This window comes from Athene noctua, chromosome 7 (assembly GCF_965140245.1).
Source record: "Athene noctua chromosome 7, bAthNoc1.hap1.1, whole genome shotgun sequence".
Classification (NCBI taxonomy): Eukaryota; Metazoa; Chordata; class Aves; order Strigiformes; family Strigidae; genus Athene; species Athene noctua.
The window spans coordinates 5358014-5385889 of record NC_134043.1 but is presented as its reverse complement, the minus strand read 5'-3'; the positions used below and the strand labels follow the sequence as shown (position 1 = coordinate 5385889).

Below are 27876 nucleotides of genomic sequence, written 5' to 3'. Positions count from 1 at the left end.
GGCTGATGACTCTTAAATCTATTTTACAGATTTAAATACCTCACCTTTAATATCCAGGGTCGGGGTTAGAAATGCCACTTACCCTTTCCATCCTCTCTCTGCTCTCTGAGAAGGATGATAAAATTACCAGGAGAGACAGATAAAGACGAGCAGAAGGACTAGGAAGAAGGAGAGAGGCATTTTTCCTTGCTCAGCCCAGCTTGCACTCTAACAGGTATTTACAGTCTCTGGCTCGTGGTGCTTGTACTCAACTGTGTCAATCTGCTTCTATCTGCAGGCTGACTGTAGCTAGGAGCAAGATAATTTATCTTTCTTGCTCTTACCCTTGTCTGTGTCCCCACACATTAAGGATGTTTCTCAGGCAGCACAAATATGTGTGAAATCTCTTGATTGCCTTTGCCCCGTGTGAAAAGGCATTGTATGCTCTGTCCTTGACCAGCTATTGTTATGCTTTTATAGCTGGCTGATGAATTCTCAAAGCACGAGCACAAATTCTGATAGACTGTAAAAAAAAAAAAATTAAAAAAAATAAAAAATATATATATGTTCTGTACTGGAAGGGCATAGCTCTTGGTGACATTGCCAGAGCCAAAGGGCTGCCCAGTGCTCTGTGTGTTGAGTGTTCATATTCATGGCCTGCCTTCTTAGCAACTAGTCCCAGGTGCTTATGGACTCTGCATGTCTCCTCTGTCTTTGCAGATTAGTGCTTTTGGGAGGGGAAGGAGGGTGCTGTATGCTGCTGCTCTTCATAAAGGTCACCGCTCCCAAAAGGATCAGCAACATCACTGGCACCGTTACCCTTGCGCAAGGTATTCCAAAGTCTCCAAAACATAATGGTTCACAGTAATTTCTTCCCTGTCAGCTGCAGGATAAAAATCTGTGGGTTTGGTGGTATTTGTTTTTTGTGTTGGTTTTTTTTTTTTTTTAATGTGCAGAATTTCTGTGAGCATTCTTCCCAATAGCCAAATATTTCTTAGGAAAAGACTAAGACAAAGTAGAAGCTGGGGGGGGGAGAGACAAATTATTTTGAAATGGTCACGTTCCTCATTGTCTATTTAATTCCTGATACAAATGGAGGATTCCACAGATATTTATCAAGCTAAAGAAGGTTTTTGGTGCTGGTAGACTGCTCACAAAGAGAATCATGCAGGTTGTAATTTTATATTCAACATCTCTCAAGTGATAAAATAGAACGTCTTCAATTTTAGAGAACAGTACCAGTAATAAAACAATATCTAGAGATTATAGAGGAATAATCTGTAAACAAAAGGGTGATGGTAAGTCACCTTTGGGAGACCAATACATCATCCTGGCATTGCCTCAAAATACTTAGTTGTTAGATTACAGGGATAGTTTGTACAATGGAAACTCGCCTTCTTCTGGCCCATATGCCTAACCAGTGGAATTGGCAAAAAGTGTCAGGTTTCTGATTCATCCAAAAAATGTACTGAAAATCAGCCTCAATCTGTGATTATTTTAGCTCTTGAAAGCAGTTATTTAAAACAAAATGGTTCAAGCACAACCAAAGATAAAAGATAGAAAGCCCTTTCATTTTTCTACATCAATGTCAGTGGAACAATGTCATTTTATATCAGGGGAACATCTGCCTATCAGTGACAGATTCAAAATCTAAGATTTGACTAAATTAATCATTCTTATTTGGGGAAAAATGTCTGTGAAGTATCACATAGCACAGACATTAGTATGCGTTATGTCTCTGAAATCCACACTTCTGTCTTTTTCAAATGTATTGGGAAGACCAGTATAGATTTAGTCCTAACGCTGTCTTGGAGAGAATTGTGAGCTAATTTGTATTTTACAACTATAATCAACAGAGGCCTACAAAGATATGTAGAAACACTGGAGAAATATTGGGAAATAGCAAAGAAATACCTTTACAGATTGACAGAATTTACTGGAAAATAATAATCTGAGGCTGCATAAATTCACCTCATATCTCAAATGCTTAATACAAATAATAAAGTTTTAATTAGGAGAAAGTCTTCTAAATTCTGTGTAACTCTTTTCAAACATTGCAATTTTTTTTTTTTTTTTTTTTTTTTTCTGGCGCAGGAGCTTCTTCAGTAGGCATATTTTGAGAACAGTTGCTGGCAATATAAGCTGCGTGCATTCCCAGCAAAGCATTTTTGCAAATGCACAGCCATAATCCAAATTAAAGATGAAAACAGGGCATAATTAATTCCAAAGTTAAAGCAGCGGCAACAGAAATATTTGGAGTGCTGATTTTAGTTAAGTAAGAAGATAATAAAATATATGGCAGCTGAAGCCAACGGAAAAAAAAAAAATCTCGCATAAGAATATGTTAATGTGCATTTAGCAACATAGCAAAGAGCTGACAGATGGGGTAAGGTCAAAGAGTTCAGATCATCTCTGGGACCCCTGTATTAGGGAAATCAAGGCTCACGACACGAAGGAAGCCTGTGAAGCCTTGTTTTTGACTTTATCTAGTGCTATGATCTTACAGGCACAAATGCGCACCCTCCACATTGAATGTTTTCCTATAAATCTATGAGAAGCCAGTATAAGCTCTGTGTTGACTGTGACGCATGACTGTACTTGTTCATTACAGGTAGATGGATAATTACTGCCTTTAGACACCATTTAGACTTTAACTGGATGTTGCTCACACCTAATAAGAGGCTCTCGAGGCAGCAAAAATATCTGGATTTGAATACGGTTGGAAGGTAATCTCCATCGATCTGCCACCATGTGCCTGAGGTGGGTGTTCCAGCCACTGCTTTAGTCAGGTTATGATGTGAATTCTCTAATTTCCCTATCAGAGATTATTGAACTGTACAAACCCCTTGACACACCTCATTTATTGGTCTGGAGGTTGTCAAAACCCCTGACCAAGCAGGAATACCTTGTTGTGGAGCAGTTTTCTTGCTCCTTCAATGGGAGTGAAGTTGAGTGACTCAAAGGATACTGAATTTTGAACCCAGACTCTCTACAAGTGTATATGGATATATATTCCTCAACACAAGTGGCAGATGGCGAAGGAAAATTTATGTCAGACTCACACAACTACAACTCCTTCACCTCAGACCTCTGGTGAAACAGCCCAGTGCTTCATTTTTCCTTAGATCAGACCTGAGGGAAGGGAGACTTTGTCTAGTTATGAAGCAACACCAAAGGGGGGTGAATCACAAATTTCCACCCAAGCTTTTCCTTAATTTGTAAAAAGTTTGGCCACGCCAAAAAAATAGTTGAGCCTCAATTTTTATTTGCAATTTTTATTGTAAACCAACGCTTTTTTTCTTGCTCAGAATTGTGTTGCTCCCTCATCACCTTATCTGGCGTCTGTCAAAAGGATGTGTTGACTTCAGATGTATGTGCAGCTCCCATTGAATTCAGTGTCACTTCTTAACCACAAGGATTCAATTATCTGCTGTTAATGGCCCATCCATTTTGAAAACACCTATTGCTTTCTCTAAGTATTCTCTTAACTCATCCCAGTATTGACTAGGTTTATCTGGAAAAGATATCTGCTGAGCATGCTGTCGGTTAACACTTACCAGTGTAGCCTTTTCTTCTTTTGATGTTCTCTAATTCTTATTTTTTAGTAAAATTCTTACCTTTTCTACCATGGTGCATGTACCGCTGTGTTTCTGTCTGTGCATGAATCTTAGAAAAATGTGCAAAACTTTAACTTCAATGATATCCCTTAGAAAATATCGCCAGAATTTGAAGCGATATCTCTGGGAGAAGCAAGGAAGACTGTGGTTAACTCTAACTTGATACCAAAATGCCACCAGCTCTTAAATGCTCAGATGGAAAAGGCACAGTTCCCCATTTTAACATTCCACCCCAAAGGATGCCAGCACCTATAGTACATAGCCTTAAAGTAATTTCTTTCACAGAAAGTTTAAAAACTGAGTCAATGCTGCTGGGATTGCTAACTTCTCAGCTCAGGGAGTCTGAGGCTATCAAGGTGGGTGCCTGGGCCAGAGATAAAGAAAACCTGCAAAGTATGAAACAACCCTGGCTCTTTCCTCCACACAACACACCAAAGCCATGTTTTTTTTCCTTTTCTTGTCTTAGCAGCCGCCCCCCTCTATGTGGGCACCTAATGGCTGCATCCTCACACCATCCATAAAAAGTTGCGTATGTTCTGCATTCAAACACCAGTGAGTCTCCCCGACGGCAGCAGCTTAGTACGAACAGCACATAATTTTCCTTCTCCAACCAGTCTACGGAAAATTGAAGTCTTTCACATGTTCACCTTGACAGATCTAGGTTAGCAGGATCCCTGACAGCCCAGCTGTCTTGTGTCCCTATGTCTCTATTTGGACGCAGACAGCATATTTTAGGAGGGGCAGAAAGAAGAACAAGAACAGCTACTTTGCCCTTCTGAAAGAGCTGTGGTTTTATGAAATCCTGCCAACCGAGCGGTGCCACACTTTCTGCTGCTGCCTTGTCACTGCCAAACAGGTTCACCCTCCCGATACGTGGCTGACAGTCTGAGATGCAGAAATGGGAGTTGTCCCTGTTTCTCTGTTTACATGTTTCATGCACTTGCTAATTACTTCAGAGGATAGTTAAATCTTACTTTGCAAACCATATTATGCAAGGTATTGTTTTTGTCTTTGTTCCTGGCAAATGTAGTGTGTTGTTTCTTTTGGCACGGAACATCGAGGTAGTCTCTGTGCTAGCTGTTATTATTTATTTATCAGTTCAGCGACTCTGCTGTGCTAAGGCAAATAAAAGGCATCGTCTTTTGCCATAGGGGACAACACTGCATTTAAATGCTTTTATTTACTGATTGATCCTTATTAATATAAATTTATAGGTTCTAGGCAGGACATTTCCCCATTCATTAAAAATGCATGGTAGAAAAACAAATTGCACGTGGTACTTCAAATCAGAGCCTTTCCGGTTATAAGGCAGGGAGAAGTTTTCATGGAGTTGTTTGTTCATTTTGCAGCCTCAGACCTCAAGTCACGGTACTCCTGCGTGGCACACGCGGGTCTCCTGAGCCTGCCTAACTGACAATACACGTGTTCAGACTGCTATTTCAGTTGTTTGTCAGTTTGAGCAATGGAAGCAGGACATTCTTTATCCCATTCCAGTGTTATGCACAGACCTGCTCTTTGAGCAGTGAACAACGTTAATAAAATCTAATTTTGGCCTGTACAAAGTTTTCATAGTCAGATTAAGCAGGGATGTGAAATTCTCCTTCTTTGACACTGCTGGCGTGATCCCAGGGCTTTACACTTACACGGATATAAAAGTCCTTTAGCACGCTGTAGCACTTCCCACACAAGAATAAGCTCTTCCAGAACACGTATGCGGCAGCTCCCGTTTGTTTGCACTTTCTCCGCAGTTGTTTTACAGTCCTTTAAGAAGGTGTGACAGAGCCAAGTGAAACCTGCTGGAAAAGGGGGAGACTGGCTGGTGTCTGCAGGGATGGGCACCAGGGGCTTGGCATGACAGGGCTCCCACTGTGAAGAGCTAGGAAGCACTGGGAGTCAAGTTTTGGGCTAAAGACACGCACACTAAGGATTGATATAGATGTACCTTCAGCTTAACCTCAATGGAAATATTGCACAGTCTTTTTTTTTTTTTTTTTTTTCCCCTCTAATTGCTGTAATATATGGAACTGAGTAAGTCTACTTTGTTATTCTAGCATGAAGTATCTTTCACATTAATCATCATGTCCCTGCAGCCCACTAAAGTCCCCATGCTAATTTGAATTAATCACTCTATTCTGGGCAGGTATCTCATTGTATAGTCTTTCATTATTCCTATAATTTGTTTTGGTTTGTTGGTTATTTCCTTTTTTTCTTCAGATATATGGGAGATGCCAAACAGAAGCTGGGGGTAAACAGGCAGCCATAGAGCATACATGCATTAGTTTTTCAGCTGTGTTTATAAACTACCAAATAATGCAGAAGATGCAGTGGTTGCACTGTGAGTGCAGCAGTCATCATGAAGTGAGAGATGGTGCACAGGTGTTCCGACTCAGACAAGGGGATGAATTTCTGCCTGCTATTCCAGTAGGGTGCTCGATCTCTGAATCTGTTGGAGGAGGAGGAATGGCAATGGGTTGAAATAAAAATGTTATTTATATTCTTGACAGCACTGATCTGAAGTAACTTACTGGGTGAGGCGAAATGGCTGAGCTCACAGGCGTTGACTGGTGAGAAAGAATGATGGCACAAACTGCTCACTGGTGGTTGAAATTAAGTCTAAGAAGGTCTGTTTTCTTAAAGACCTTTGCTGAGCTCATCTGTGTTTTGTAACAGCAAAACGCTGACCTAAGACTTCACCTCAAGATAAAGCAATGAGGTGCTCTCGTCATCTGAAAATGGGTTCCTGGCTGTGTTAGTAGGAAAACTCTTGGGTTTAGAGGTCCCAAGTGGATATAATTAAGTGGAAAACTAGGTGGTACCCAGCAGCCTTTACTGATCTATGGGATGCAAGGTAGAAGAGCCTGGTGGGCAACACCGACTCCGCTCTTCAAGGAGCCTCTGTAGGGCTTGTGATGGCATCTGTTCTCCTTCAGGTGGTTCTTACTGGGAGCTCTTGAGTGAGTCCGCATGGAAATTCAGAAGGGCTCTGCCTGAAAGGCAAACAACTCTTAGCCCAGGTAGCATTCCCAGGTGGAGAAGGAGGGCAGACAGGTGGCTGTCACCCAGAGCTCCGCCAAGCAGCTCACAAGCCCTGAAGGCAGCGGCCACCACGTTCTACACCCTGAGCCTCCAGATGTATTCAGTGGGTTAGAAAACTATCAGACTTTTACAGTCATATTATAAAGCATTCTCCTTGAGATTAACCTTAATGTCTGTTCTGACAAGCCTTCATAGCACAATCTGCGTTACTTGCCTTGTAAGAGGCAAGTATATTTTAAGCAGTTGCCAGTGCATCTTTTCTACCCCTTTATTCTGTTCACCTAAGGAAAGGTGTCTGTCTGTGATGTGTTTTATTTGTAGACCAATGTAGCTGACAGATGCATGAAGGTTTAGGGTAGTGCACTGAGCATGGGAGCTGGAGACGAAGAACGAGCAGGAAGAGCTGGGAAAAGGGGAGGGAGGTGGCCCCATATCTGTGAGGGAACAAAATAACATCATGGCAAGTAAGGGTATTCCACCGGCGTATTTAAAGCTTCTGGAGAAGGAGATCAGATGTCACATGTCTGGGAATGAGTGTCCATATCGATATTTTTGTATAACATTTAAATCTGATGAATCATACAATTAATGACTGTGTAGGATATTTCTGGTTGGTGTGGGCTTTGAAGGCCCATGCTTCTAAAAAATCCTATAAGAACAAATTCTTATGTTGATTTAACTCCTACTAATTATAGCATGGGAGGAAACAGTCTGTCAGAGAAGCATCCAGTCAAGGGGATTCTCATACATTTTCTCACCTCTCCAGAAAGAAGTAGGACTTAACTGGGACTAAGGTCACTTTTCATGTGCATCATTGCAGCATAACGTAAATTCCAAAAAATCATGGCTGAATAAAGCTGGTTTTGAGGATTTAACCCTTAACTTGTCAAGCTCATCACCCTTATTAAACCAGTAAGAGGGTCCTTGGTGAAATGAATGCAAACTGTGTACTTTAGCTAAGGACAGTTCTGTACCTGTATGTTCTTGTTCAGAAAGGTCTTGTACCTGTGATTAGGCAGACCACTTTTTAAAGACTTTCAAGTGTCAAACTCTGCACTTTCCACCATGATCTTTTTAAAAAGTTTTGTTAAATAGGGCATTGCACTTGCAAAGCCTTTCTTGTTCTGACATTTCTGAGTAATTCAGATTGAGTTTCAGTCTGCTGGGTTTATTTGCATTTCAAAGACCCAGGAAGTGAGCTGCAGAGCCAGGCACTTCTTGAGTTTGGGACTTAAAAAAAATGAAAAAAAAAAAATCAAAACTCTTTGGCAAGTGTTAGCTGAAATGCTGACTCCTCAGTGACGTCATGCCTTTGTAACCTGCCTCAGTGTCTAGTTTAGGATTTCTGAAGTGAAACACAGCAAATGGAGAAGGGCAAGGAGAATTTGGCTGACAGGAGATTAGAAGGACAAAGCTGGATCTAAAGGGAACGTGATCCTCCCTGCATCCCTGAAATACCTGGCTGCGGATCAGAGAGCTGTGGAAATGTACCTGCTTGTTGGGACCCTTTATGAGTGCACAGGATTTATAATAAACTGCCAGGTCTACTATATCTTTCATTAGCTGACTGAATGGTTTTTTTGGGTCTCAAGTGAAGATGACACAGAGCTAATACTCTGCTAACCTGTATCCTGCCTTGGAGCCAACAATAAGCTGCCAAGACTTGATGAAGGGCTACAGAAAAAACTATGTTCCAGTAGCAACAAAGGAAAATGGGGGCAAAAGATGAGAAAAACTGTCATTTTTTTTCTTTCTTTTTTTTTTTTTTTTTTTTTTTCAAAACTCAGCAAAACCTATCACTGAGCACAAGTCCTTTCCATGTCTGTTCCATGTCCGATCCCTGGATTGTACCAGCTTTATATTGAATTCTTCAGATAGCTGTAGTGAAATAAAATGTCATCTTCAGATGTCACTAATGATGGAATAGTAAACACACCTTTATTTACGTATTTTAGTATTTCAAATACTTTCACTGACACGGGAAATCAACCATACTTGGATTTGCCAACGTATCTATTTGATGTCAGTGTAGTGTTGAGGAGCACTCAGAAATTTGTTCACGGTAATGGTTGTTATAAAATTATGGTATATTGTATTAGTTAAACCCTAAATTTTTGTGTTATTATTAGATAAGTAAATTGAGCCTGGAACCAAAGGTTAAGGAATATAATTACACAGATGCTCTTGTGCACTCTGTTAAAATATTGGCAAGATGGTTTTTTTGGTCCAGATTTCTTCTGGTCATTTGGAATATCCATGGATTATTCTAATACTATATTATAATAATATAATAATGAATACTTACAAATAGAAGTTATATTAACTGTTATGATAGCTGCTTTGCCAGACATTTAATAATTCTGACGTGGAACTAATAAACCCCCCTTTTATTAAAATTATCTTGATTACTACAGGAATGAAACCACTGATGTATAATTTTCAGAAAATCAAAGGACATTCTTAATCTTAGTGATATTAGACAAAATAACACTCAGAACAAAAGTTCTTTTCATGAACTTCAGAAAATAGGATGATATTTTAAAAAAGCAATGTTTACCTAAAATTCACATTATACAGCATGACTATGGGTAGAAGTTGTTCTTTCTTGTTGTTCTGTACTTTTTTGTAATCTCTTATGGGGATGAAAATTGAAAATAACAGATTTCCCAGGAAAACTTATTTCATATTAAACTTTGTACTTTCATGCTTTTGATGTATTTGGGGGGGAGGGGCGTTGGCTTGTTTGTTTGTTTGTTTTATTTTTTTAGCCTCCTTTGTTTCAACATAAAGTTTGAAAAAGCATTTTGAAATAGAAAACTGAAAATTAAAAAAAGCAAAAATATCCTTTTTTTTCCTCTTATTTCAAGTTTTTAAAAAAATTATGTCAAGATATTAATCAAAATTGGCTCTTTTAACAAATGTTTTTCCTTTTACATCCTTCATATTGGAGAACAATTAAAAATATTTTATAATTCCATTGAGCTGTGAGGACAAACTCAGACATTTTTATATACGAATATTCCAGAGTCATATTCTGTATCTTTTTTTTTTTTTCCCCACACACTTACATGGCATCTGCTAATGAGCGTGCAGGCTCAGCACTGTGCAGCATGTGGATTGGGAATTGATTGAGATATTCCAAGTGAAGAGACAGTCACAAAACTGCTGGGGGACTTTTAAAGTTTAATTAAAGAATGAAATTGGAACCAATGCTACAGTTTTAAAGCAATTTGTGGAGTTCACTAACACAGGAAGCTTGACTAAACACAGCTCTATTTGGCAAAAGGCAAGATAATTCAGTAATCGGTAACAAGACTTCTTGAAGGAAAACCAACAGAAATAACAACTTGGGTAATCAAATCTTTATTATTCAAGTGTAAAAAAGTCTTTGTAAGAGAAACAAATTATTCCTCTGTGGCTCTGAACATCATAAATTTATTTACAATTTGTCATTGTTATTTCACAGTTTCAAGTCCTATGCTTAAGCAGGAGGAAACTGAACAGGAATCAAAGATTTGTCATGGTAAAATCATTAATATTTAAGATTTGAGAGGTCTGCCTAAGAAGTTCATCCTAACTAAAAGAACATTCCTTTCAACTAACTGAAAACTGGTTGTTTCCAACACCCCACTTCTGAGCTAAGTCATACTGGGTGTGCCACCATCATCTCTCTGCATGATCATATTATTTTCTGTCTGGTTCCTTATTAGAATTGTGGCAATGAACAAGGTACTTACAGACTCTGGCTTTGTTAACACTGAAATTATGTTTTATTTTTTCTCACCTCTTTCTTTCTATTTCCTGAAACAACCTCTGCAATTAGCTGGGAGAGACCAGGGCAACAGAGCGGGACATGCTGTCTGAATGTTCCCTCACTATGATCATGTTTAATAAAGCTTCTCTCTGACCTGTCCTAAATCATACCCGTGTCATTACTACACTTGGTAGATCTCTGACAGATACAAACATATTTACCCCAATGCTGTTCAAGTGTAATTCCAGTTCCACTGATGTCTTCCACTTTCCAGGAACTATCTGGAGAAACCCAGCTTAATGATTTCTGTCTACGCATTTCTTGTCTAAAGCATGCAAAACTTTATTGAGTGTCTCACAAGTTCAGGAGGTACTTTCCGGGAGATGCCAGCGTGTTCAAGCACAAGTCACAGAATACTTCTGACTTTATAAAGCAACTTTTATTTTGTTGTTTAACTTCTAGAATATCTAAGAAAACCCTTTTTTTTCCAAGTACAAATGTGTTATTAATATTAAAGGAAAAAAACTTCATTATGTTGACATAGGAAAGATGAGTATCATGAGGAAAGTATTCATGAATTTGCTTAATGGTCTTGCTGCTCTGTCTTTTGGATTAGGTTGTTCTCATGGTGGGATTAAGAGACACACCTTGAGATAAAGGGCAGGAGTATCTGATGAATATTAACAAAACTCAACAGCTCCAGATATAAGCAATGATTACCCTGCTTGCTTTGCCTATGCCAAAGCCCTAGAAAGCCAGGCTTACCACTTCTGCCACACAAGGTGTCAAGTTTTAAGCAGTATAAATTACCAATGGTCATAACCAGACAGAATAAAATACACGAGAAAATGGAACATAGTAAGAGCTCCTGCAGTGCTATGTGTAGGGTGACTGAACTGTTTTATTTATATGTCTCAAACTTTATCCATGTAATTTTTTTTTTCATATAGGTTAAATAAAAATTTGCCGAACAGCAACATCGGTTTATCTGTATGTCAAGTTCCTTGCCAGGAACTCTCACCTTGGTCAAACCTATCTTTTTTCATCTATTTATCTTCTGTAATTTATTTGTGTCAAAATAATATTTTTTTTTTTTTGCTAATAAAATTAATTTCTTAGTGTGCCATTGTCATAATTATTTTTTTCATGGGATAAACATCCCATCATTCTATGCACTGCGTTACAAATTCAGCACAAATTTATATTTACAGATACGATAGTTCTCTGAGAAAAATGAGAATTCTACCTACCTTCTCAAAGAAGCAAAGAGCTGAAGAAGGACCATTTTCTGAAACTATCTAAAAATATCCCCGCTGTCACTGAGAATCTTTTGAGATATATAGAGTGAAGGCCTCGTTTGGCTGGGGGAGTTTTGCCATGGAATTGAAGGCTTCTCTCCACAGCCCCCTGCAAAATGGTTAGATATGTACTAAGATACGATAAGAATTATAAACCCTTAGCTAGTGTGCATGGGGATGTTATCCGGGAAGGAGTGGAAAGATGAGTGTAGAGTCTTTTCCCTCCTGAGGGACCAAAGAGCCTCTTTCCCACCTGCAGAGCAGCTGAGAAGGGGGTGACATGATGCAAATCAGTAATTTTCCTGGCTGCACCCTGCAGGAGTTACATGCTTGACCTTTGCTTTGTGTTTTCAGGGCGTTCCTCCAATTTTGGTTAATGCACAGGGATCAGAGCGGGCACTTCTACCCCGAGCCTCTTAACGTGCCTCATCCATCGTAACCATGGAAAAGCAGCCGTCGTGCCTGCGCGGGGAGCTGGGCAAAGTTGCAACTGCACTTTAAATTCATAACAGCGCTTGTTCTGTGCTGACCTCCCCATGTAGACAAGCCCTTTATGAGATCATCTGCAGTTTTGATGATAATGGCGGCTTTATTTTCTTCTATTAGGCCTTGGGGTGCACGAGCTATTGTAAATCCTCTTGCACTTGTGCATGCTATTTCTCTTTATTCCTATCCTAATTCACAGTTCCTATCCCCTAGACCAAAATACCGATGTAAATAAGGTTTTTATTTTCATTTTTCAAAGTTATAGCTCTGCACAAGATGACACCAAAAAAATCCACACACTTCTTATTTTTTTAAGATGTGTTGTTTGTTTTTTTTTTTTTTCCACGGAGGGCGGGATTTACATAAGAAAGGTCAAATGCTTCCTCTCACATTTGATTCATTTAATAGCAGGATGCTCTTTCTGGCCATCTGCTTATTGTTGAATTAATTGTCAATTAATTGTCTCTTAATTGAAGCATTTGTTTCCAATTTTCAAAGATTAGCAGGGTATTAAACAAGAGAGGTCAACACAATTTAGGAGAATGTTTTAAATTTTGCGTATAGAAGCTGGGAATTGTAGCTTTCATTAAACATCACTCTGGTATAATTTGTGTCATTAAAAGTGGCAATTTCAGCCAATTACTGCAGCTGTTTTGAGTTTACTTGCTTGAGTGATTCCTGATTCCAGGACTCAAGAAAAGCTGAACTCTCACTATTGCTTGCTGTTGCTAGGTCTGTTTAAAAATAGAATTAATCATATAAAGAAACCTATAAAATTTATTATTTTTTAACTGAAAAGTGTAACTCTTTAATAATAAAACCCAAACTTATACTAATATCTGTTCATAAAGGCAAGCACTAGACCCTAATTAAGTGGCTTTTAAGCTAAGCCAGACTTGTAAAGCACAAAGGCTGATGGTGGTAGGAGCAAGACTCAAGCCCTGGCTCTGCACGAGGGCTGGTGAAATGGTCCCGTATGCTTAAGGGTGACCTGTGGAGACCAGAACCCAGCACAGGTTGCACAAAGGCAGGCTGAGTGATGTCAGGTGTAATTACACTGGGCAGATTATAAAAAGCCTTTAAAAACACACAGGCACAGAGCTCTGAAGTCTGTGTGGGACCATTAGAGCTGAACCTCAGCACTGCACCAGCCACTGACTTCACCATCAACTGTTCAGGTGAGGAGGTCTGCAAGTTGGGTTTGACTGATGAATACTGTCTAGAATGTGCCTCATTAAGTCTGTGGCAGCTCAGGGCCACCGATAGCCATCGGTTTAACGTTTTGCTTCTGTTTTACATTCCATTAAGTAATTTAAATGCTTAGATTAAATAAGGCCTTGGTCTCTTAATGCATCTGCTTTATTAAATGGAAATATTAGTTTTGGAAGTTACGTTTTTGAAATAGCTATTGTGTTTTATTCCCCAGAAAGTTATATGCCAAAGGAAAAAAAAATCATACCTTAGTTTAATTCAATCCAATCTAATTTTATTAACCAGTCATTCTGCAGGTTCTGGGGAGAATCTCTTTTTTTTTATCTGTGGAATTTGATATTGTATGTCTTTTTCTACTGACTAATTTTGGATGAATTTTAGTAAATTTAGAACTAGGAAAGCAGACCCTGTTTCCTCTAACTTGATGTGAGTTTATTTAACAGACCACTACCTTATCCCTGGATTTTGGGATGCAGACCAGCAGGGATCTGGTTTTCCCAGTATCAGTGCCTAGAGATTGGAGGTTGTGTATGTGAACTGATGCAACCATCCATTTGACCACATTATATCCACTATCTAATCATAGAGAAAAATCTTCAAAAGGGCAAGCTAACAGAGTTTAGGACATCAGAAATATCAGTGCCTGAGTAGATAATACTGATTGCTTGAAGAATACAGTATGCTCTGTCTTATTTGATAGAGAAGAAATTAAATTTGATTTTGATGTTTGTATGCACTCGGCTGTACGAGGATGAACGTATATTAATCTGTCACCGTGTGGGGAAACTCTACCCTTATCCAGCCCAGACAGTCTTATTTGTCTCTTTTCAGACGTATAAAATCTTATGTTCAGAATAGCCACAAGGCGAGCCATGTTATATCGGATAAACTGTGATTAGCATATTTTATAAATAGATAAATAGGACAACAAGAAATGTAAAATGTTTTTCAATGCTGCCCTTCAACCCTGTGGCACGATGTCTTGTGGCTTTTCTCCAAGACCTGCCGATTCACAGGGCAGCTCCGAGACAGATGCTAGGATAAATGCAGCGGAGAAGGATCAGGTGTTTGAAGCTGCTCAGGGTTGGAAATTTTTGCTTAAACCCTGGAGAAATTAATCCAAAGGAATGGTAAAATGGGGATATGTTATTTCTGTCCCTGGCTCTGCATTTTTTCAGTAAATTGCCTCTGTTGTGTGCGATAGGTGTAAAGAAGCTGATGTTGAGGTGACAGGGTGTCGGGGGGTATCTCAGTCTGAATCAGAGTTTGAATGGGATCAAAACTCCTTCTTTACATTAATTAACACACCGTGTACATTCTGGGGAGAACAAAGTGACAATATCTGTTGTAGAAACCCAAACACCAGGCACGTTCTATAAACCAGGAGCAAAGATAAATCTGTTCTTGACTTGCATTTAGCGTAAACCACAGAATCCAACAAATCTTTCCTGACTAAGCCCATACTTAACAGCTGGGAACCTGTTCTCACTGGGTCACGCCTGCTGGCTTCCAATGATTTATTTTTGATTTACATAACCGTGAGTGGAAAATACGGCCTGATTGCTTTTACTGAATACTGCTGTAGAGGTGTGTTACTGTACAGTAAAGATAATTTAGTGGTTCTACATCAAGGTCTGTCAGAAGAAAAAAGGTCATAATTTTGTTAACGGTACCTACACAAATTCAGCAGAACAAAAGCACTGAAATAGAGGATATTATTTCTTTTTACATAATATGTTTTATGGAGGTCCTCACCAAATGCTATGCAGAATAATCTTGCAAAGAGGAGGATTTAAAGTAAAATTTTAAAAGAATAAGACTGCAACTGAAAAATAAGTATTATGTAAACTGGAAAATCATATATTTTTCTGTTTGGCTGAATAGTTATAAAAAGTCTGTGTTCATTTATATATTTATTTATCTACTGTAAAAATAATTTTAGATAGTATGCATCGAAGTTCGGCATAAGACTTCCACTGCAGAAACTTTGTTTACTTCAATTCTCCAGTAACCTCATTGTCAATGCTGTGTATTTTCTTCTGGAATTTTTCTCCCTGAATCCTTTTATAGCTGGGAATAACCTTTTCTAAAAGCTTTCTGCATAACATTTTGATACGTTAAGAATTAGACTAGAATTAATTTTTAACCACAAAACCTGACATTCTCCCAGAAATATTGGGTTCCCTGTCATGATTAGTTCAGATGAGATAGTTAGGCTTAACTGCATCCATTTCATTGACTAATTACAAAAAACAATAGGTTTGCTATGCAAAGTCTAAAGAATTGGTTTGCATCCCATGGACTAAAACCCAAACAGATGTCTATGTCAAGTCAGTGAAGACAGATGGCAAACAAGATGAACATCAGCTCTTTTCCTTTTTTTACTTTTACAACTTTTTAATGTGGTCTGATACATTGAGATGCCGTTGTATCAATAGATATAGCCCAGGGAAAGCTCCAAGTAACTACTCTCAGGTGCTTTCATTAACTATGAATTCTTGCAAGCACATCTTCGCCGAAATTACTCTTTTATTTTTCCCTCAAACTGATATCAGCAATTTTCATCTTATTAGTGGAGCTCAAGTATGAACATAGTTTCTAACAAAGACAATTCCTTCAGGTACCCTAAATGTTCAAAATGTTTTAAAATATCATTGTTTTCCTTTATTAATAACCTTACCTATTAGTTATAAAGTCCTCATAGACTTTGATTAATGGATCTCCACTGTTCCTTCCCTTATGTCAAGCAAATTTCTGAAGTCTAAATTTTTCTTCTTGTGATTTGGCAAAACTTAACTTTTCATAAAATCAATGCATATCACAGTTAGTTAAATTTTGTTCTTTCCTGACATCCCTTTGAATTGGCAAACTGTTCAGCAAGATACAGAGCCACGTGAGGTGCCTTTACTTTAAATGTTTAGAACCTCATTGATTTTCTTGGTAAATTGAACACAAAAATTTGTGAGTTTTACTCTGGATAATATTAAATAGGTGTCTTGTTCCTGCTGTGAGTGAAACACTTGCAGAAGTGAAAAATGTGGGATGTGTGATGTGCCGCCACAGTGTAAAAATTGTCTGGCTTATGTTACAAATGACTTTATCTGTTTCAAAGCCATTGGAGAGAAAAAGAATTTTAAATTATTGTGGAGTAACATTCTAGCATATAAAATAAGAGAATTGTCAGCTATAGACCACTGAATGTAACAGGTGACTTGCTCTTGAGACATTTGTCAGTAATATTGGGGGAAAATTCTGTGTTGTCAAAAAGGACTTCAGTTTGAGTGACATAATACTGGTGGCCTCATGTTGACAATTTTAAAATGTCCTTGAAATTTAGAAATATTATCAACAGTTACACTTGGAGGCATGCTATAAGAAATCTCATGTTGAAGGAGAAATAGATACTCATCCCAGAAATGAAAATTAGTTCTTGAGCTGCTGAAAATAATCTTAATTATTGCCTTGGATATGTTAAAAAAATTCAAATCCTTATTAATGTTAATTTTCTCAAACCTACAGACTTGATACATCACATCATAGGGACATTGCAAGGAGTGTCTTCACATTTTGGAATCAGTCATAAGCCTGATCAAAACGGGACAAGGAAATAAAAAATAACCAAAGGGGGAAATTAAATTGAAATGAATAGATTTACACACAGAGATTAGCAGATCCACTGACTTCACTGAATCAAAAATAAATTATTTTTGAAAGATGTTTGCATTGATTTTAGTATTTCAGCTCTATATATATTCATAAAGCATATATTACATACAAAATAACTCTATTGGCTAAGCAGTATTTTAATTGTGAAGTTAAACACTTTGGAATTAATACATGCCAACTGTGTAATTTTCTGTGCAATTTTCTGTTTGTTCTTTTGCATACCTGTCCTGTAATAGCTCTCTCAGGTGTTGCTGCGGGGGTAGTGGCAGTGGCCAGTGTGTGTACGTGGGGTGTGACATTCCCCTTCTGGTCATGGGCACAGCCAAAACCCAAGTGGTGGTTCTGCTCAGTGTCTCAACAGTCCTTTTGTCGCTCTTCGTGGAAATGGGTTTTACACTTTTATGAAGACTCTTCTAAGCACAGCCACGAGTTTATTTTCTGATTTGAAGTGCTACCTACATTAGAAAAACAGTTTAATGTTTCAGAGCTTATTCAGATTAAAAAAGAGAGACATACTTGATAATATTTTACACCTTAGAATTTTTTTTAATTGTGACATTTCAAGCGGTGGTGATAATATTTCCTTAGTAGTATTCTTATGTCTGTTTTATCAGCTTTGTGCTCAGTCTTGGGAGGGTGGTAGCAATGTGGTGCTGAGATCTACAGCTCTTCTGTGGATGCTCAGGTTCTGCTCTGGGAAGACTAGTAAATTAGACAAAATTGTCAAGGTTTATATATTTCTTTTTTTTTTTTTTTACCACCATTTTCTTGAACAGCTGTATGCCCGGCAAAGCTGCTGTCTGTGCTAGGGGTACATAGGAGGGTGCAGGTTCAAGGCGTTATGTTTCCCCCAGGCCTGCAGCTGCTGCAGTGCTGCAAGCTGAGCCGGCTGCCCTTCTTGCTTGGTGAATTGTCTTATAATTCTTCACTGGAAACGGATGAGTGTTAATGCTCGTTTAGGAAAGGGAGCAGAAGCATGTAAGGTGTCAGCTCACAATGCTTTAAATTCTCATGGGAATGGAATGGATGGAGCAGTGTTGTCACTGTGACTTGTAGACGCGAATCAGTTGTGAGCTATGTTGTATGTGGTCGCTGTGCTCAGGGAAAACATGCTCTACACTAGAAATGATAATTTTTTTCACAAAAAGTGGTGATATGGAAGCGTCCAACCACTTCCTGATGGACTCGCTGACATTATGATTGGGCTTTCAACAAAGATTTCAAACAGACATATTTCTGATATTTTATTTAGTTAATGAGAAGTGTTATCATAAATACCAGTGCCGCAGCAATAAAAGCCCTACATTGTAGAATAACTCGCTATCAGGAAATACCATCCATGAAATAAAGGCTGGATTAATAGTATAGCTACTTTTTAATATCTAACTAATGTATCCAAGTACATATAATGCTTTAATTTAAATGTACGGAGATTATGTGTTTGTTTCTTTAGTCCCATTTTAAAGTTAAAGAAGAATGACTGTCAAATTCATTTGACTAGAGTCAAACAAGGGCAAACAAATTCCTTTTTTAGCTATTGCAATTGATCTTAAAGCACACTAAAGGCAGCACCTCCATTTCCTGCATTCAGGAGTGAAGGACCACGTTTCTATCGCAGTTACACCTGTGCTGCCGCATTGACTTCATTTTTAAAGTCCACAGGCAGGGTAACAGGAAAGAGGAGGCATGACACATCATAGATTTTTAGCTGAATCCTTTTTATCTCTACTGAGAGGCAGGCAAAGCAATTTGTTGGAAGAATTCAAAGACACTGAGAGGAGTGTGGTTATTAAACATGTTCAATAGCTGCTTTTGAAACTCTACAAAAAGTTTCCACTAAGGAGAGCAGTCTTGCAGGTTCACCATCTGAACCAGCAAGAAGAGGAGAGTTACAGTACATGTATAAAAGTTGGTAGCCTTTCTCTTTTTCAAATATCCACCATGAAAAATGTCTGCTGGGAGGGCTGCAGTCTTTCTGGTTATGAATGACCTGTGGATCTTTGAGTATGAATTACAGCACTTCTCACAGAAACCAAGAAGGAAAGTGAGGGATTGGACAACAGCATCTTTTGAATATTACTTTGCCAATGGGATTCTGACTGAGAGGAAAACCAAGAATTTTTAGGCTCTGGAGAATCCAAACAACAAATACAAGCTCTTTTAAGGTCATGTTAAAACCTGATTCTGTGGGATGGGCATAACATACCCATACAAATATACTGCATGTAAAATATGCATATATATTCTGGAACATTGCAGAAAAATATATGTAGTGTTATCACAAGGTGGGTTTTTTTTTTCAATACAGAACACCAGAGTGTTACGACCTAGCAGCTTTATTTAACAAATTTTAAAGAATGAATCATAAAACTTTTAAAAATATTTAAGCAAGAATAAAATATATTTTTGCTGCAGTAAATAATAAAGTACTTTCTCTGAAGCTGTCTGGCAGCTGCTACTATTGTTTTCTTTTTTTTTTTGGTTGACATTAAGCTCAGTGAATTCTCTTGTGCCAGTAGGATGGAAGGCAGGGAGACATGGCTAGCAGCTCTATCGAGTAATCTGTGTTATCCTTTGCCCAACTGTCTGGCACTTTGGACTCCTTTCTGCCTGTTTTGAGAGATTAAACACAGATTTCTCCATGCCGGTCAACATGCACTTCTTTCACACAGGGAGCAATGCAAAACACAGAAAATCATGGATGCCACAATGCAGGACTTATATGCAGAAGCAGCATTAAATATTTTGGATATTTTAACCTTGGCTCCAGAAATTTTGGTAGACCAGAGTTCTCAGCACAACTCTGAGACTCACCCATTGCATTGACCTTGTGAATATAGAAAGCTGAGGAGTTTACTCTGAGCGTGACCAAGTGAATCCCAGCGGTGAGCTGTAGCCGTGGGATCTCCTCTGCATTATGGTTTTGCATTTCTTCTCCAACTCCTGTCAACAGCTGATGAAATTTCTTGGAGACTGAGCCTGCCCAGGGCTTTGCTTCTCTTTTTTCTCTCTTTGTATCGAGAAGGATAACCTCCGCCTCCCTGTGGATGATACTTGCCAGTTACTAGCAAATGGTTTCTTTGGCCTTCTCTAAGGGTCCTTGGTATCCTTCTCTGTGCCGTTGTGCCCTGTCAAAGCCTTTGGTAATTTAGCTTGATGTTTTGGGGCTGGAAAGAATTACCCAGGTGAACGCTGGTCAATGTGATGTAACGTAGCAGGACTGATGTGGTCCTCCAATTTTGTAAAGAAATGCATTGGTAAAAATAGTGCATATGCATAAAAATTGATACAAAAAGTGATTAGTCTCACCAGTTAGTAAGGAAAGGACATGATTACTGTAATCTTTTATTTCACGACTATTTGCAAGACTCATTTTGAGAAACATATATTGGAGGTATAAGTGAATAAGCGTGCTTAAAAGGCACATCAGATGGTAGTAAACGCCATGCTGCATTTTGTAAAATAATTTGTGGTTTATTTTTCCTCTATTTCTTTCTCTCCCTACATACTAAAAGTTCTCTGATATTTTTTTAGGGTCAGGGAAAGCATAACAACCTTTCTGTGAATCAAAAAAGTTCTGTGTGTGCTGGGATAGTGTTATAAAGCAAATGTCATGTGTAAGTGGCCCATACACACTCAGTGAAAAGCAGGGAATGTCTCATTTTTCTCCTACACTTTGGATCTTTTCTATTGTGCCATAATAATGCCAGAACAATCCATGTAGCCCCCCCTTTTTTTTAATACCTTTGCAATTAATGTGTTTCATCTAAAGAAAGTACTTTAACGGAATGTTACTTCTGAGAAAAAATTAAATAACATTTTTGATGCACCATGGAAAAAAAAAATCTCAGCACGTGTCTCGGATCTGTTTCATATACCCCTTCGACAGCAAAACCAAAAGAACCGTGTGAGTAAGCTGTGTTGCAGATATATTACTATTGTTCCTGCAGGGTAGGTGATTGTAATCTTTTATAGTAAATTTTTAAAAAATGAACTGCTGTAATAAATTTCATGTTTTACAATGAACACACTCAACATGTTAATCTTTTATATGATCATTGTCCAGAAGAAATATACTCAGTGGCTGGTTAAGGCACCCCTGTAAGGCACTAGGGCGATATGCTTTCTATTTCAAATTAACGTAGCCAAGCAGTTTTATTCTTTAAGGCTGCAGTAAAACCAATTTAAATAAAAGGTATTAAATGGCGAAGTTACATAAAGGTGTGTTTCGCTAAAATGTTACTGGAAGGTGATTGCGTTTTTTAACTCTTGGTGTATTTCTGAATATATAGTATAAAGCTGGGGAATTGATACTGGCACTGAACAAGCCATGCACATTTATTGCTTAATTGGAGATAATTGGCCTGGCCATAGAAGTGTAGACCTTGCCATTACAAGATCATGACTTTTAAAGGTTAAGTATCACTTCCAGTAAAATCTTCTAAGGGAATTTAAAAGTTGCAATGCAAAGTTTGATAAGATATCTAATTTTCTTGCTGACTGCAATTTTTTGATATTTTAAAATTTAAGGTTAATATAGCATTTGAATTTATTTATAACGTGTGCCCTGACCAAAAATGACTATTAAAGCACTTAATGTTACTTTAATAACTGCATACATTTTTGGCATTTTTTTTTTTCCTAAATGGCTACTAAATTGTTAAAGCTACCTCAGCGTAGCATAATTATTGTGAAATAGAATAGGACAATAAGGGTATTCTGTGAAAACAGAAATAATAAAAAGAAAGTTTAATATTTCGATCTACAAATTAATCTGTTTATTGGACAAAGCAAATTGTGATATAACCACTATTCAAGATCACTACACTAAGAAATTAATAAATATTTATTTAGCATTGCTACCTCAAAACTATATAACATATTTTAGTGTCAATACTAGTATGATATAAATTATTTTATGGGCTGCTGTAATAAACACTGTGACTGAGTTAACTCTCTGCTGGGGCTAGATTGAACTCTGTTCCTGTAGGTAAGCTGTAGGGAAAAACTAACATTGCGTTTTCTAGTTGTAGGTTTGCCATGGGGACACATTGAATTTTCTAGTGCTGTATATGCCACCCAGAAATGAAGTATATTAACTTGCATCGCATTTCTATTAGAAAATAAGATTTTTTAGCTATTTATGACAAAGCTGTAAAGTTGTTTCGGAGTGAAATGCAAAGACTTTCATCTTATCTAACAAGTTTGCCTCTCCCACTATCAGACAGAACCAATTTGTTTTATTGTATTTTGTGGTGTTTGCACTGCGGTTAATAGTTACAAACACAACATGAAAGATTGCACAAGTCTCAGATGAGGATGAATCAGACTGCAAATTTTCAACTAGTTTGAGCAGGTCCAAGTACCTGTTTAGCATTGAATCTATCATCCCTTCATCCCCTCTTGTCTGTGCAAAACTTCTAGGCATCTCCCACATAAGCCAGCAGTCTGACTTTTGCGTGACCTTCTAGTGAGCTGGATTAGGAGTTGACATGGCTGAAAATTAACATTGATTTAGAAGAACAAACAAAAAGAAAATAATTTCTCAATTACATGATTATTAATGCTGGCACAGGAGACATGCTGGAAGTATGTGGTCAAGACAAGAGGGGATCTTAAACCTTAATAAAACTGTATGTTCAACTTTTTTTTTTTTTTTGCCATAACAAGGCCAACAATTTCATTTCAAGGGAAACAGGGAAGGATTTGCATTATTTTGCCAATGGCATGTACTGTTCATCTTCAGTTTTCATCATGTTATGAGCTGCCAGAGGTCATTTATAGCCACATGAATAATTAGAAAATGTTCGTATGCAGGTGGATGTGTTCTCTGCTAATCACATTTGTCCTTCTAAAGTCAGAGGAAGGAGTGGAGCAGAGAATGTGATTTTCACAACACATTGTTAATTAGTCCAGCATCTGATATCAGACTTTTAAAACTGAACACCCCTTTTTACTGAGATGGTGTTAAAACACTGTTTTTTTAAATAAAGAACATTCAATTTATCTACATATACATGTGGCTGTTGCCACCATGAATATTCTCCCAGAATTCTTCCATATCTGTAATTATTTTTATTCAGGACTGATTGTTTGGTGGTTTTTTTTTTTTTTTTTATGGACCACATGATGCAATTGCTTGGTGCGTGGAGTTACTACTGCTGATTCCTGGTGGGAACCTGCCCTTCTGCAAGGCAATATCTGCTGCAGGAGAAGGAAACCTGGCTTTGTACCTCTGCTGTGCTGTGTGCTGAGCAACCACTTCACCCAGCACAATCATGAATGGTATTGCCATAGTTCTCAGGACCTTCTGACTGATTTCATGAGTAGTGCTTGCTGTGGCACTGAGGGTTTTTAGCTCTGTGTGTATATATATATATTTTTTTAATTTATTTTTTTCCAAAAAGATAATCTTTTGGGGGAGGAAGAGTGCTACTCCAGCAGAGAAAACACTAAGAAGTTTTATTGGTGGTATTTATAGACCTTTTGCACTACAGGAACTATAGAAAAAGCCTGCAGTGAAGCTGAGAGCTTGGCTGGAAGGACTAGCCCTTACCTGGCAGATACTACATCTTAACACTGCTCTGAGAGGCTCGAAAATAGTAATAGTTTGTGTGATACGCAAACAAAATTAGATATTGACTAATAAGAATTTGTGATAACCTGCGGTGAGGTGTTTTTTCAATCAGCTCCTGAGACATCAGAATTATGGTGTTGTCTTTTGTAAAGCTGTGATCAAGCATTTCAGTAATAAACTCTGTTTTCAGCATTTGTAATGGAGTGCAGAGGAATATCTGGGGACATTTTGGGGTTAAGCTTGCAATACTGTAGAAATACCTCATCATGTATGCAACCAATTTTCAAGTAGCTGAACTGGGACTTTTTTTTTTTAATGGGAAATACATTGAGAGTTGCTCCAGGCAGGTATTTTATTTTCAAAGGTGGGTTAATATGTTTAACAGACTGGGGCAATTTGAAATGCTGACCAGAGTTTCAGCACCTGTATTAATACAATCATTATATATTACACTTTTTTTTTTTTTTGCAAAAGCTCATAGTGGTTCTGGGTAGATACTAGGATCCTTTTATAGCAGGGTCTGAACTTCCATAATGAAAAGATGAACCCTGCTGCAAAAAGTTTATCTTAAACTTAGTTTTGCAACTGACTGTAAAGTCGTGGCCTCAATTTTTCAACACTATGTGAGAGAAGGGTGGTGGAGAGATCAGAGAAATAAAGCTAGTGGAAACACATACATGGATGAGCCCTTGGTTCTAAATTGTTGGGAACTTCTTCCTTCAAGGTCATGTGAAAGTTGCTTGCTGCCAAAAATGTTCAGCCTGTGTACATATGTCAGGTAACACTTTTTTTTTTTTTTATGGGGTTTGTCTCTCAAAATCTCTGGCTGGTGCAAATTTCTCCAGATTATGCTGCTAGGAAGAACATTTATACCATTATTTCATTAAAATAAGATTATAGAATAACCTTTCCGAGGTGGAAAAAAAGGGGGGCAATGAGGGGGGGTTTTGTATATTCTCATGGTTTTGCAGAGAGGACCCTCCAACCCCTGTTCACCACCTCTTGTGTGAAAGAGGATTTCACTGCATGGAGAGCAGAGTCTTCACCACAGCGAGACTGGGTGGAAATGTGATACCGGAGAAAACAATTCCTTCTGATGGTATTTATTCCTTAGGTCCCCCCTTAAAAGCAAATGCAATATCTGGTAATCCAACACCTTTATATCTGCAGTGTGAGGAGACACAAGGACCTCAGCTGATGTGGGGACACGGGTTGGCCTCAGAAGCCCAAATGTTCTCAAATTTCCTTCCAGCTCTGTCTTGGACACACTTTTGGCACTGCAGACTTCATGTATGATAAACCAGGATTAATAGAGTGACAAGAAGCAACCTCATTGATATAGGTCTAGTTTCAGCAAAGCAGTTGCACACATACTTCACTGTAAACCTCTGTATTTGTGTTGATTTACAGTAATGTAGATGAGTCAACCTGCCTGCTTAAGTGTTTTGCTGAACCAGAAATACAAGTTTTCCACCGGCAGAACAGGGAAGGGATGTTACTGGCGGGACCTCTGCCTTTGATCTAGCCACCCTTAAGCGAAGGTTTAATTTTAAGTGTGTGAATAATCCTAAGAAATAACTTTGTGAAGTCAAGGCAGGGTGCTCATTCCCATCAGCACCAGTAATGGAAAGCCGGTGCTGGTGCACAAGTACCAGCTCTCTCCTGGCTCTCTTGCCCTCTCATACATTTTTGTAGTGCAGAGAATAGAAATGATTAAACAGTTGAGAGCTGTCTCTGTGGTACAGCAGTGTAGCCACAATGCCCACATTATGCTTTACTCTTGAATTGCTTCTTATAATAATTTTATTTGTTATATTACATTGCTATAAATGATTCTGTTTTCTCAAGAAAAAACCCTTGCATTCCTATACAGATAATGTTGATTTGGTATAAATTAAAATGAGCTAGAAGAAACGATATACTTTTAATATTTGTATGTCTTTAACAGCAATAGCTTTATTTAAAAAACCCGCAACTTCTGCATTTATTTTTTTACAAAACATTTTTAAAACCTTTTTTTCCTTTTGTATCATAAAACTAATTTCCTCCTTCTAATGACTCTTCACAAAAGTTCTCAGTATATAAACTCTAGTTTTAGCACAGTAGTTTTATGTAAAATATTTCTAGCACTTTCTTTGAATCAATAAGCAATTTTCATGTCAATAGATGGTAGAATTGGTGTACTTTTTTTGTAATTTACAAGTAAATTGTGTGCTTTCTTAAGATGTAGGACAAGTCGGTTTTCCCACACTGATATAATAACAAAAATCTTGCAACTGGATGTCACAGTTTTGACTCAAATTCTGGCTGAAGTCAGTGGGCAGCTTTAAGAGGGGGCTTTTCTGCCACAAAATCAGGGAACTGAGTGATATGTAACATCAGAAACTCTTTCAGATTTCAGAGAGATTGCTACATAACTCAATTTATACTATTTTTTTTTTTCCACTGAGGATATATTTAACCCATCAAGTGTTTAATGAATAAGCATTTAGTCTATAGAATAATTTTAAATTCCTTCTATATTATATGTGAGAGTTGTTTGTTTTTTTTTTTTAAGTAAGTTCCAGCATTCTGAGAAAGAAACAATATAGTTTGCCTGCAGAAAACACTAAGGACGATAAGTATCTTAAATTTGGCCCATCACTTGGGACTCTTATTGAGTTGCCACAGCGCTGAACTGACCCATGAAGAATCCTGGGCTTTTGCTTCTCTAAAATCACATGAATTTGTTTCTTGAAAAAATGAAGTTTAACAGTTTTCAGATAAGCAAACAGCCTACTGTGATTTATTTGCTCTTTATTGGGCCAGATATTTATATATGCCTTAGCATTGCATTGCTAAACTGAGTATTCAATAAATGGAGACCCATAATGCAGCAGCCACCCCCTTAGGCGGTGTAGTGGTTGATTTAGGCTGCGATGCCATGGACAACTGAAGTCTAGATGACTGTACTCTGGACTAGTTATTTATTCTTTGTATTTTCTCCACGTGAGTTCCAGCACCCCTGTAGATATAGGGCTGAAAATTAATCCAGCAATTCAATATATATAGCTGCAGCTCATGATTTGGTTATAGAAGTGCCAGTGTTAGCAAAAAAGAAGGGGCGCATTAAAATGCAGTTTAGATATATGGAGATGAAACCTGCCAGCGGTAGCCAAGTCTTGCACCAACTAAAAGTGATGGTGGAGCTGCACCTTTTAGCTCCTTTCTTCAACCTGAGAGATGCACCTTACCTATAAAGCTTTATGGAATGGTGAGTGAAGTGCAGGGCACCATGGGGTGTGTGACTTACGGTGCGAAGAGGCATAAATAATTAACAAATGGAGTAGACTCTGGCACAGTTGGGTTGAGTGGCAATGACCTTGAGCATCCTGGAATCTGCTCTCACCAAGGCAATTAGTGGCTGATGTGAAGGGCAGAGAAAGCAGCCAGGAATCAATAAGGTATAAGACATGCCATGACCATAGTCCTCTTTCCTCAGACCTGGATGTTTTTCCTACTGCGGAAAATAGGAACAATATGGGAACATTGGGTATTATCTTCTACTTGTTATATTGAATGCTCATGTATGTTTGTGTGATAATCCCATAGAAAATTATTTTGACTACAGCCTCTCTGATAAAGTCTATATAGTAATTATGTCATACAGTATTACCAGCTGAACATTTGAGTAATTTTAAATAGCACCTCATTTTGTTACGTTCTTACACCAGTAAGAATTAAAGAATTTAAGAAAACTGTGGGAAGTGTGAAAATGACATTTTTCCCTGGAGTCTAAGAAAAAACAGACCAAGTAGCTTCAAGAACTGACTTTTTAATTGAAGCAAACAGCACACAGCATAACTAGCTATCCATCATTTTGCCTTATATTCAGCAGAACGTCAAGAATTCAAAGTGGGGGGAAAAAGGTAACAAATAAAAAGGTGATGGCACACTTGGCACCTTCACACATTACAGTTTGGTGTGGAAAGGGTTCAATATTTTGTTTTGTTCTGGTGATGCTGCCAAGAAATATTGCAGGACCCTAAGCTCTGGTCTTCATAAAGATTGCTTCTAGACCACTGAAAATGATCATGTGGATTTCCTGATGTCCTCGACTTCATCTGCCTTTACATTTATCTCCTTTTTTTTATCAGTGAGAATCACTTCAGTATCCCCTGTACTGCCTTGTCTTATGGCCATCTGTGGAGGAACTCCTCTCTGAACTCATGCTAAGCACGCTGTGGGAAGGAAGCCCTTCTGCATCACTTG

General features: G+C 38.1%; 1 long non-coding RNA gene across 1 annotated transcript; it reads left to right on the top strand.

The window, feature by feature from the left end:
- The first annotated feature begins 122 nt into the window (after positions 1–122).
- On the top strand, positions 123–27876 carry LOC141962495 (uncharacterized). The gene is made up of 4 exons (XR_012633951.1): positions 123–214; positions 700–809; positions 2591–2739; positions 27762–27876. It is a non-coding gene; the product is annotated as an uncharacterized LOC141962495 (long non-coding RNA).